General features: G+C 29.9%; 1 protein-coding gene across 1 annotated transcript in view; it reads right to left on the bottom strand.

Annotated features, from left to right (window-relative positions):
* Positions 1-7122, bottom strand: part of LOC107752426 (polycomb protein SCMH1) — a 28333-nt gene extending 21211 nt beyond the window's left edge. The window contains exon 1 of the mRNA XM_016568382.1: positions 7029-7122. The gene's annotated coding sequence lies outside the window, so the exon portion shown is untranslated. The remainder of the gene's footprint in view (positions 1-7028) is intronic.
* Between the last annotated feature and the right edge of the window lie 2990 nt (positions 7123-10112).

Consider the following 10112-nt stretch of genomic DNA (forward strand, 5'->3'; position numbering starts at 1 on the left):
AATTTTACAAAATTACTTTTTTTTTTTTTTTTACTGTATTTTGATATAAATTTTGATACCTATATATTATATTTTGGTGTGTACACACACACACACACATACAAGTTATTTTTTAAATGAAAACACTGATATTTTAGTTTTTCTCAAGACAAAATAATAATCACATTAACACAATTTATCACAAAATGTACAGTCACTGATGCTTGAGGAAGCAAAACACACAATTTTGAAAATGAATTGTAATGTGTGTAAATGAAGCTGTATTTTTTTGTCAAATAGCTTCATCGGGGTAGTAATCCGTCCTCATCATGCAGATTCAGTAAGAGCCATGTGAACTCATGAGAAGAACTATTCAAGTTAAACTGTGACTCACGGCACAGGACACAGATCTCTCTCTTATGAGACATGAAACAGAAAACACACTCTCTGCTGAGGGATGGAAACTTCCCAAAATACACAAACACACACTTCATTTCAGCCGCCCACGCAAACACACACTTCCTTCATACGGCAAAGAACGAAAAGTATCTGATGAGCGAAATCTCCTGCGCTGAGCTCAGACGGACGGATCTGACGACAATAGAGGAGTCCTGTTAGATCATAATTGAATCCACACGCCGGCAGACAATTATAGACGGAAAAAATGAGTTGGTTATTTATGTCAAGCAATTAAAGAGTTCATTCCGCTCGCGTCTCCAGTGAGCTTCTCGCTCTGTCGTTCAGTTGTTCAGTCTGCCGTCATAATCGCTCTTTCACCCTGACTCTCCTCCGCTCGGGTTTCACTTTCGCAGGCCACAGAATAATGTCAGTGTTTCTGTGCTAAAGCACTCAATGTCTCTCCAACCAGGGCTATTGACAAAAACTTCAACCATAAATAAACACATTTTCATTACTTCAAATATATAATAATAATAATAATAAAAACCTTATTTATACTAATTAAAGTAACTAAAACTAAAACCATAGAAAAACCGTTTCATTACCTGAAATAAAATCAACTTTAACGGAATATAATAATAATAATAAAAACCTTAAAGGAAATAAAATATTAAAAGTAAAATATATAAAATATAATTTTTTATTTCACTAATTTTCCAAGGCAGCATTTTCACTTAGTTTATTTATACTAATTAAAGTAACTAAAACTAAAACCATAGAAAAAACGTTTCATTACCTGAAATAAAATTTTTAAAACTTTAACGGGAATAAAATGAAATGTAAAAAAGTAAACTAATTTTATTTCAGCTAGTTGCCCAGCCAACATTTCTCATCTTTGTTTAGTTTCCCTTGAAGTACTACATTTTAAAATAACTAAAATATATAAATAAAAGTCATTACTTGAAATAAACATTAACTGGAATAAAATTAAATATACAAAAAAAAAACAATTGTACATTTATTTCAGCTAGTTGCCAAGGCAACATTTTTCATTTTCACTTAGTTTAAATTGAAGTAGTAAAATAACTAAAACTAAAAGCATAGAAAAAAATCATTACTTGAAATAAGATAAAATAAACTGAAATAAAATCTAAAAAAGTTAACTGTATTTCAGCTAGTTGCCAAGCCAGCATTTCTTATTTTTGTTTAGTTAAACTTGAGGTAGTAAAATAACAAAGTCTACATAAACTTAAAACTAATAAAAACTTAATAAAAACAAAAACTACTAAACTTGAACTAAAATTAAAATGAAAACAAAACACAAAAATTTAATCTAATTTTAAATATTATTAAAAACTATTTGTCTAAATTTGTCACAATTATGTATAAAATAAATGTATACTCAAATTACACAGTTAAAAGAAATAAAATGTTAAAAATAAAATATAATTTTTTATTTCACTAATTTGCCAAGGCAGCATTTTCACTTAGTTTATTTATACTAATTAAAGTAACTAAAACTAAAACCACAGAAAAACCGTTTCATTACCTGAAATAAAATCAACTTTAACGGAATAATAATAATAATAATAAAAACCTTAAAGGAAATAAAATATTACAAATAAAATATATAAAATATAATTTTATATTTCACTAATTTGCCAAGGCAGCATTTTCACTTAGTTTATTTATACTAATTAAAGTAACTAAAACTAAAACCATAGAAAAAACGTTTCATTACCTGAAATAAAATTTTTAAAACTTTAACGGGAATAAAATGAAATGTAAAAAAGTAAACTAATTTTATTTCAGCTAGTTGCCCAGCCAACATTTCTCATCTTTGTTTAGTTTCCCTTGAAGTACTACATTTTAAAATAACTAAAATATATAACTTTAACGGAAATATAATAATAATAATAAAAACCTTAAAGGAAATAAAATATAAAAAATAAAATATATAAAATATAATTTTTTATTTCACTAATTTGTCAAGGCAGCATTTTCACTTAGTTTATTTATACTAATTAAAGTAACTAAAACTAAAACCATAGAAAAAACGTTTCATTACCTGAAATAAAATTTTTAAAACTTTAACGGGAATAAAATGAAATGTAAAAAAGTAAACTAATTTTATTTCAGCTAGTTGCCCAGCCAACATTTCTCATCTTTGTTTAGTTTCCCTTGAAGTACTACATTTTAAAATAACTAAAATATATAAATAAAAGTCATTACTTGAAATAAACATTAACTGGAATAAAATTAAATATACAAAAAAAAAACAATTGTACATTTATTTCAGCTAGTTGCCAAGGCAACATTTTTCATTTTCACTTAGTTTAAATTGAAGTAGTAAAATAACTAAAACTAAAAGCATAGAAAAAAATCATTACTTGAAATAAGATAAAATAAACTGAAATAAAATCTAAAAAAGTTAACTGTATTTCAGCTAGTTGCCAAGCCAGCATTTCTTATTTTTGTTTAGTTAAACTTGAGGTAGTAAAATAACAAAGTCTACATAAACTTAAAACTAATAAAAACTTAATAAAAACAAAAACTACTAAACTTGAACTAAAATTAAAATGAAAACAAAACACAAAAATTTAATCTAATTTTAAATATTATTAAAAACTATTTGTCTAAATTTGTCACAATTATGTATAAAATAAATGTATACTCAAATTACACAGAAACTCGGCTCTGCTCATGTTTCATGAGATCCATTGTGTGCAAAATATTTTTTTATTTTTATAAATCTTACAATAAAATAGCACAAATTCAACTTATGAATGACATTTGTTGTCAGATATTTTAATATCTTAACTTTTATCAATTTTTCACTGTTTAATACACTGGAAAAAAGTGTAGAAAACATTTTCACTATGAAATTGTTAGTAAATTTGACAAAACAATTACAAAGAAAATGGCAAGTAACATTCAATTAAACACTAAATTAAGTAGAAATTATACAGTATTTTCTTATAAAACTTACTCGAATAATCTTTGTTTTAATTCCATCATTTTTTATTACCGTGTAGTAACACATTTCTGTTATGGTCAGTTTTGTGTGGAGTTGATCGTCTGTGAGATCAAAAGATCCTTCATTAAAACAGCAGCTGTCCTGCAGCTCTAATGATGTGTGCGGGGTCATAGGTCATCGCTAATCGATTCTCCTGCTAACGAGTCGTTTCGCACTGCGAACCATTTCTGAATCACATTTAATTTGCTCAGATTTCAGCTGTAATATTAGTGAAACTGGGAAGAAATAGAATCAGAACTTCCTTAAGATTCATAAAACATTCATTACGTTGAAATCGGAACCAAAACCATTAACTAAATATGCATGAATCTCATTAAATGTCATTTTTTACCTCAAATTCAAAAGATTTTTTTTTATTATTTACTTTATTATTTTAAAATTCATCATGGTTTAATTTATGTCGCATTGTAGCATTTTTACATATGCTTAACTGTCGTGAAAATAATATTACAATGCAAAAAATCTTAAGAGTCCTTAAACAGACTTTATATATCACATAATTTTTCCTTTTGATTTTGGGATGAATTCTGACAGATATTTCTTTGTAAAATACACCAGAGATCAGATTCTCAGTCACTTCTAATGATGTTATTTTAGATTTCAGCTTTTCTCTACATCAGAGAGCAAACTATCTGTACACAGCGCTTAAAAAAAACACAGTATTCAATGCAAATCAATAGGCAAAATGACTCAAAACACACACGTCACTGTTTTGCGTCAGAATGATGAACTTACAGTCAAATGATAGTTTATGGGAAAAAAATACTGAAAACTATTTTTCTTTTGGAAAAAATGTTGTGATAATGTTTATTTGATTTATCTGTTTTTATCTTGATTAATTGGATAAAAATCAGATAAAAAGCTCCTAAAACTAACATTAGGAATCTCTCCTGACCCATAAATCTGATCATATTCCTGAAATGGTTTTGATAATCAGTTATTCTGTTTATTATTTAAATAACTGGATAAGAGTCATATATATAAAAAACAGCAACCTAAAACTAACAAAAAGCAGTAAACGGATGCTATAAATATAAGCAGAATATATGCATATAATAAATATATACAAACATATAAATATAAGCAGAATTTCAAATGTAAATCAAACTGAGAGGTGAATGCAATAATTTACATAAATTGTTTATGTTTACTTAAAAAATTTAATTTACTGAAAAAAAATGTTTTTTTCAAAGTTGTAAATACAAGATTTCTGGAGTTTTTTTTTTTTTTTTACAAGAAAATACTATTTCAGCCTTTGTTACTTTACTTTTTTATATTTCACATTTAATTCAATGAGTTACTTGACATTTCTTTGTAATTATTTATGAAATTTACTAGCAATTTGCGATTGAAAATTTTCAACACCAATTTTTTTTTTCAGTGTGCAACAGTTTATGTAAAATAGTGATGGAAAATTGGCCAAAGGTTAGGTAAAACGGAATTTAATGTCACAATTACTGCATGTAAAAATATTATTATGACCGAATTACACAAAAAAGTTAGTTCCACTTTATGCAAATAAGTTTTTACTTATAAATCTTACTTATAAAACTCATCAAATTATTCAAAGCATTTGATCAATTGATTTTTTTAAAATATTATAGTGTTTATTAAATATTGAATATAAAAGAAATTGTTATTACATATCATTATATTGAATTTTATTAAACAAAGTAATTAAGGTTAAAATTACTATTAATATTATCATTAAATGAACATTTCAGCACATCTCAGGGATGAAAACCCATCTCTCTGAATCGCCTACAAAGCGCTTTATCATAACATATCCCATAATTCCCCTGAGATTCCCACAGCAAAGGAATCTTGATCAATGAACGTCCTGAAACGACCCTCAGGAATCTCTCTAATCCCATCATTCCCTGAGGCGTCACATTCCTGAGACTCGTCCGCCCACAAACATAACACACAGTACCAGCAGTCCGATCCGCCACACTTCCAGAATCATTCCTTCACAGAAATGTTCATTTCGAAGCTTCGTTTGATAAAGTTTGATTCACCGCTTCACTCGTTTGAGAGCTGATTGACAGGTGGGCGGGGTTTAGTGTCGTGATTGGGTGTGGTGGGCGGAGTCAATCTGTGATTCTCTTGCTTTTCGTCATTCACAACAACAAGCACGCACGCTGCTCAGGACTGCTTTCATTTGCATGTTTGATTTCAAGCGGTTTGCATCATACAGCATGCGTCCCTGCCTCCGTCAGACACAACAGCGCTCGCTCGCTCTGCTCTGCATCACAGACACATCACAGCAGAACATTCAGCAAACACCAGACATTTACATCACTCACAAACACCTGCACGAGCTGCACTCTTCCCTTACATTCATTTATCATGCAACCTGAAAACTCACAGCTGCCACATTTATTTACAATAATAATAATAATAATAAAGAAAGAAAGAAAGAAAAGAAAAAAGAAGACAAAGATTCTGAAAGTTTCTTGCACTTTTTGAAGAAGATCCCATATTCATTTTTACTGAATTAATCGTTATTTTCCACTAAAGTACTACAGTTACCACAGTTGTACAACATTTATTTATTTATTTTTTTTTGTGATACAAAGCGTAAAAAAAAATAATTATGCTATATAAAACTTTTATTTAAAATTTTATATAATATATATATATACAATTTTAAATAAAAAGTCAATTTAAATGTAAATTTAACAAGAATGAATACATTTATAATAAACTTATATAACTTGTATAACTTGTCAAATATTATCATATTATTTATTATATAAAAAAGTATATACATAGTTACACATTAAATGTATCATAATTACAAATTAATATAGCACTATAGTGCATATATATATTATTATATTATTTAGTCATTAAAAAGTAAAATATATAATAAAATTGTAAGTAATCCATTGAAAACACACATTTAGAAAGAAAATCTATTATATAAAAAGAAACATTTGGCAGGAAAACATAAAACATTAAATCTGTTATATAAATAGAAACATTTGACAGAATATCAGAACCACATATATAATAAACAATTAATGTAAAAACATATTAGTTTCTTCATTTTACACTTTAGCTGGTACAGAGAGACACTATGATAGTATTTAATAATTACTATATTAATTTTTCAAAATAATTTCAAAATACTTAAAATAATACTATGGTAAAAAAAACATGGTATTACCACAGTACCAACAAAATACATGGGACAACTGTGGTTCTTTTAAGTGTTTTATTTTAGCGTAAACTTTACGTGTTTTAAACTGTGGTAAACGAGTGCGTTACTGATGTAATAACGCAGTAATACTGCTATCTGAGCTTGGCAGTGAAAATATGAGTGTGTTTACAAACAGCGATGACTACACCCCCCCCCGATCATACACATCATCAGCGATATGATCAATATCGACGAAACATAAACATCTGCGCGTTATTTGATCAGACTCTTCAGAAATAACAACATCAGTGATCGCCAGCAGCGCAGAAAGTGCTGAACACCAGGCGAAATAAACGCCTGAATTATCATATGCAGCCTTTGAAAAAGCTCACCGTTGCCATCCGATAATAACGACTGATATCCTAACATATGGGAGAGGATAGAATAAGTGCGGAAATGTCGACCAACCTTCGCGATTTTGTCGAAATGTAGACAGAATTCAGCACTTTTCGCAGCTCTCCGTCGCCATGTTTGGGTCAGAACTGCGCATGCGCAGACGCGGAGCAGCGTTGCGTGTCTCGCTCATACGCACGCAGTATTGTGAAAACCTATTACTCTATTTATTAAAACGAACGGAATCGTAAGCATTGTTTAAATCAAGCTTATTATCATTATTATTTAATTAATAATTAATGAATTGCTTGTAACCAGTTATAACGTCTGCGATTTACTAGGACAATTTATTTATTTTATTTATTTTATTTATTTAGTCATTTATTAGACGCTTTTATCCAAAGCGACTTACAAATGAGGACAACAGAAGCAATCAATTGTAGTATTAAAACAACTAAAAACAGATCCAAAACTAAAAGCTAAAACTTTATAAATACTACTTACTTACATTTTGAAAATAAAGAGATTAAATAAAAATGACAAATGCATACAACAAAATTGCAAAACTTAACATTTAAATGAAAAAAAAAATTTAATTCAATAAAAATGACAAATGCATACAACAAAATTTTCACATGCCCTTGAAAACACACACACACTTTGATGATTAAAGCCAGGAAATTCAAAGTGCTGCGATCGGGAGGATTAAACCCTTTTCTTCTGATTAATTTGTGCATGTGCTGCCACGTTTCATTAATCAACAAGCTGAATGGACGGTTCATGGATAAAGACTCGCTCCTTTAGTCTGTTCTCAGTAATCAGATATGCATCTATACACACATTTTTCGTTTTATGTGATTTGTTTCAGTTTGCAGTCAACCTGTTTAGGGCGTTACCTCCGTCATCCAACCCAACCGGCGCAGAGTTTGACCCCGAGGAGGATGAACCCACGTTAGAAGCGGCCTGGCCTCACCTGCAGGTGAACACCTGGACATTCATATGAAATTAATACTTTTATTAATCAAGGACGCATTCAGTTGATCAAAAGTGACAGTAAAGACATTTATAACATCTATTTAAAAAAATGCTATTCAAAGAATTCTGTTTCCACAAAAATATTAAGCAGCACAACTGTTTTCAACAATAATAATTATAAATGTTTCTTGAGCAGCAAATCAGCATATTAGAATGATTTCTGAAGATCATGTGACACTGAAGACTGGAGTAATGATGCTGAAAATACAGCTTTGATCACAGGAATAAATTACATTCGAACATATATTCAAATAGAAAGCAGTTATTTTAAATAGTAAAATATTTTACAGTATTACTGCTTTTGCTGTATTTTGTATCACATAAATGCAGGCATGGTGAGCAGAAGAAAAAACATTAAAAATCTTAACTGTTCTAAAACATTTTTGATAAAAGTCCCATCAACCTTCTATGGTTCTAACCATGACATATTTTTTCAAATAAGTTATTACATGAAATGGCTTCAATCATACAAATCAAAACAGATTTTTGAAAAACATTTATTTTTTATTTTTTTAGAAATTGATAGATTTACTTGGAACTCATGCAAAACAAAAATAAGTCGATCCCTATCCTTTAACCTTCACTGAAGACTCACTGAACTCATCCTCACGCTCATCACATTTGCACTCTTCCTACTAGCCTTTCCGTAATATAGAAGAAGAAATCATTTTGTTATTTATACATAAATACAACACTCTTAAAAATAAAGGTTCTTTCGATGGTTCCATGAAGAACTATTAACATCTACGGAAACTTTCCGTTCCACAAAAGGTTCTTTAGATTATCAAAATGTCCTTCGCAATGTAAAAACACGGTTCTTTCAAGAACTCTTTAGTGAAAGGTTCTTTGGGGAACCAAAAATGGCTCTTATGCCATCACTGCAAACATATGGTAACATTGATATTTTCTCAATTTACAGTAAAACTATGTTAGACAAAGTTAAATTGTGAATAAAAATATCTAATTTACTTAACACAGATGCTGAAAAAAATCCCCTGTGAGTAGAGATGCATAGAAATGAGGTTAATAGAGCAATTTCTGGAGCACTTCAGCAGGTGTGAGAAAGAGTTCTGGACCGACATTCAAATGTCATGTGACTTAAAAACAGCACAGCATTGTCTGCCTAAAGGCCCTTTCAATTCCCATAGTGCAGTAGTATATTGTATTTTTTTCAGAATAACAAGGAAATGCGTAGAAATTCATTCTTGCCATATGGCAACTCTGCACCATAAAGGGTTAAGCAGGCCTAAAGAAAACATAATTTCTTAATGCTTTCTGAACTTTTTGCAAACGTTAAAGGAACATTCCATTTAATAATTTTGTAAACATCACGAGAACGTAACTTTTGGAATGTTCTCTGAACGTTCCGAAACGAATAAGAACGTGAACATCCAACCAAACGTTTCAGAACTAAAACGTTCCACGAATTATGCATAAATAGCGTTTTTGTGCTGACGTTTTGAGAACGTTATCACACGCCAGATAACTCTGAACATTAATGTGTCGTTTGTTCATAACTTTGAATGAACCTCGGCAGAACTCTTGAAGTTCTGAGAACGTTGTTAGCTGGGTATTACAAATAGAATTTTAATTTGGGGCCCAGAAATCACCAAAATATTCTATTTTACTTCTAATAGAACATCATTTAAAAAAAATAGAAAATCACTGGGAGAAACAAACAAACACACATACATTGTGCCTTTTAGGTATCTATTAATTGTTTTTATTTATCATTTTATGTGTGTTTTCTTATATTGTTCTGTTTCTTTTCTGCCTCAGTATTGCCTGCGGTTGTTCCTGGCGTGTAGGTGGCTGACATCAGGCTGTCTGGCCATGAGTTTTTATAGTTGTGCTGTGGGTGTATGACTTTGACATTAGAAGATGAAGTAGACTAATACATGAGCTACATCTCAGGATTTCATCGGGTGGATGTGATGTAACACAGCTAGAAACAACTAATCTACTTGTTGACTTTAAGAGACATTTGGGCTGTGAAGGTCAAGATGCTGATTTCCATCATTCAAAAGGAAAGAAACATCTTGACCTTCACATTGATTTAAATTCATCTATTCCATTCTGAATGTTTCCAACGTGTCCCTTTGTCCCCCCCCCCCCCCAAACCCG

The sequence above is a fragment of the Sinocyclocheilus rhinocerous genome, unplaced genomic scaffold, assembly GCF_001515625.1.
Source record: "Sinocyclocheilus rhinocerous isolate Xijiao unplaced genomic scaffold, SAMN03320098_v1.1 scaffold3306, whole genome shotgun sequence".
NCBI classification, from domain to species: Eukaryota; Metazoa; Chordata; class Actinopteri; order Cypriniformes; family Cyprinidae; genus Sinocyclocheilus; species Sinocyclocheilus rhinocerous.